The following is a 3,225-nucleotide window of genomic DNA, read 5'->3' as shown; positions in this document are numbered from 1 at the left end:
AACATTGTCACTAACGTTGGCCTAAGGATACAACACACCACGTTAACTCCCACGTTAACTTGGTTAACGTGGGAGCTAACGTAAGAAGTGAGAGTTGTCGCCAACGTTAGTGACACTCAACATTGTCACTAATGTTGGAAGCAACCACACAACCCCCCAAGGAGCCACGTTAACTTCCACGTTAACTTAGTTAACGTGGAAGCTAACGATGAGGAATGAATGATGAACCAACGTTAGTGACACTCAACATTGTCACTAACGTTGGGATGGCTAAGAATGGCCACGTTAGAAGCCACGTTAACCTAGTTAACGTGGACTCTAACGTGATATCTAGGGGCACATTGGAACGTTAGTGACAATGTTGAGTGTCACTAACATTCTCGAAGGTTGGCAAGGCCACGTTAGAAGCCACGTTAACCTAGTTAACGTGGAGCTTTAACGTGAAGCAAAAAGGGGCACACTGGAATGTTAGTGACAATGTTGAGTGTCACTAATGTTCTCGAAGTTTGGCAAGGCCACGTTAGAAGCCACGTTAACATAGTTAACGTGGGCTCTAACGTGAGGCAAAGGGGTACATTGGAACGTTAGTGAAAATGTTAAGTATCACTAACGTTCTCGAACTTATACTTTCACTAAATGTTAACACCCCTAACTCCCTGAGCTGAAGTCTCCGCCCACTTAGCACTTTCTCTCTGCAAGTAAAGCCAAGCCCAAATGAAGAAAAGAACTGCTTCAAACTCAAGATCCAAAGGCCCAAGACTTGAAGAGTAAACTAGAAGCTGAGAAGAGTAGTATATATAGGAGTAGCTTTGAATTGTAAAAAGGAGTTCTGGAGGCTGGAAAAAGGGAACTACTCTCTGTATTTTACTTTCTCTGCATTTTCTAGTTTTATGATGTATTCTCCATCTTTGTTTTCATTTTTCTAGAGCTATGAACAACTTAACCCCTTTCATTGGGTTAGGGAGCTCTGTTGTAATTTGATGGATCAATACTAATTTTCATTATTCTTCTTCTATCTTTTCTCTTGATTTTACTTGAAAGCTTTCGATCTTCATCCAATTGAGTAGTTATCTTGGAAGAGAAGCTATTCAAACTTGGATCTCTTTTGAACCTTGAAAGAGGAATGAAGAGATCAAGCTAGAAATGCTTTCTCATGCTGGACCAAATTGGGTTTGGATGGGTATGTGACTATAACCCTCTCAATACTTGATTTGGGAAATGCATGTGGTATAATCAGTGACCATACTTCATCTCTTCTCATGAGCAATTGACCAAGGAATTGGCTATTGATCAAGATTTGAGAGATTGAATTGCAAGAAATTGTAATTCAATCACTTAAGATTGCCAAGGAGATCAATGAGTGCATTGATTGAGGAAGAGATGAAAATGAACTTGATCTGGAGAATTGCAACATCTCCTAAGCCCAATGAACTCCCCATCTCTGATCTTACCCATTCTCTTTAACTTCTGCCATTTACTTTTATGAGCAAATCCCCCATTCCCATTTACAATTCTGCAATTTATTTTCAGTCATTTACTTCCAGTCCTTTAATTCTAGCATTTACTTTTCCGTTATTTACATTCTCGCCATTTTATTTTCTGCAACTCTCAACCCAAATTCTAGATTCGCTCAACTAGAACATTCTTCTAATTAAAGTTGCTTGATCAATCAATCCCTGTGGGATTCGACCTCACTCTATTGTGAGTTTTTACTTGACGACAAATTCGGTACACTTGCCGAAGGGAGATTTGTTGTGAGACAAGTTTTTCGTGCATCAAGTTTATGGCGCCGTTGCCGGGGATTGATTGTGCATCAACAATGATTAAATTGGAAGATCACTAGATTGAGCATTTTTATTTTGTGAATTTCATTTTCTGTTTGAGTGATTTACTTTTTGTTTTAGTTAAATTTCTTCCCTTCTCCGTCTACTCTTTTGTTCTTCTTTGTTATTTTCAATTCTGTTTGCTAACCCACTAACTGTTTGATATATTACATCACCCACAACTAACAGTAATTCTGACACAAATACTTTCTGCACCTATCTTTTCTTGCTTGCACTTGATGGTTGTATGACAGGGAGAAGAAGCGGGGCTTCAACTTCCTTCGATTCTGAACCTGAGAGGACCTTCCTTAGATTAAGGAGGGAGGCAAGAGGAAAGAAAGTGGTTGATGCTGAGGAAGAAGAGGAATTCTTTGAAACACACATGGAAGACAACATGGAAAACCATCATGAAGAAGAAGATCACAACCATGGGGGAGGAGGTAGAGCAAATCATGCTGGGGAGGATAGAAGAGTTTTGGGCTCTTACATCAATCCAAACCCAGGCAATTGTGGAAGTAGCATCCAAAAGCCAACAATCCATGCCAACAACTCGAACTTAAACCACAGCTCATCACCCTTGCTTAGAACAACTGTTCGTTTGGAGGAAGTGTTCAAGAAGACCCCAATCAACATTTAACCACCTTCCTGAGAATATGTGACACAGTGAAGTCTAATGGTGTTCATCTTGACGCCTATAGACGACTCTTATTTCCATTCTCACTCAGGGACAAGGCAGCCAAATGGCTGGAATCTTTCCTAAGGGAAAGCTTGACAACTTGGGAAGACGTGGTGAACAAATTCTTAGCAAGATTTTACCCTTCTCAACGAATCAATAGGCTGAGAGCTGAGGTCCAAACTTTCAGGCAACAAGATGGTGAGACTCTATATGAAGCATGGGAGAGGTTCAAGGACTTAACAAGGAGGTGTCCACCTGACATGTTCAACGAATGGGTGCAGCTGCACATTTTCTATGAAGGGCTCTCTTATGAGTCAAAGAAGGCCGTAGACCATTCATCTGGAGGATCTTTGAACAAGAAGAAGAGCATTGAGGAAGCCATAGATGTTATTGAAACAGTAGCAGAGAACGACTACTTCTATGCTTCCGAAAGAGGGAACACAAGAGGAGTAATGGAGCTAAACAATGTAGATGCTCTGTTGGCCCAAAACAAGCTCATTACCCAGCAGCTGGCTGACCTCACCAAGAAGATGGAGATGAACCAAGTAGCAGCAATCTCCACTTTATCAACAATCCAAGAAGGAGTGAATGAAGAAGCAGAGGGGAGTCAGGAGCAAGCCAACTACATTGGGAGTTCACCAAGGAAAAACTATGATCCATACTCCAAGTCCTACAACCTTGGATAGAGAAACCACCCAAACTTTGGGTGGGGAGGTGAGCAAGATC

At 41.1% G+C, this 3,225-nt stretch overlaps 1 non-coding gene across 1 annotated transcript; it reads right to left on the bottom strand.

The window, feature by feature from the left end:
* Window positions 1–2,657: 2,657 nt before the first annotated feature.
* LOC148577231 (small nucleolar RNA R71) lies at window positions 2,658–2,761 on the bottom strand. The gene has a single exon (XR_015904456.1). It is a non-coding gene; the product is annotated as a small nucleolar RNA R71 (small nucleolar RNA).
* Window positions 2,762–3,225: the final 464 nt, after the last annotated feature.

This window comes from Arachis ipaensis, chromosome B1, assembly GCF_059453495.1.
Source record: "Arachis ipaensis isolate K30076 ecotype BB chromosome B1, ASM5945349v1, whole genome shotgun sequence".
In the NCBI taxonomy this organism is placed as follows: domain Eukaryota; kingdom Viridiplantae; phylum Streptophyta; class Magnoliopsida; order Fabales; family Fabaceae; genus Arachis; species Arachis ipaensis.
This window is presented reverse-complemented; position numbering and strand designations above follow the sequence as displayed.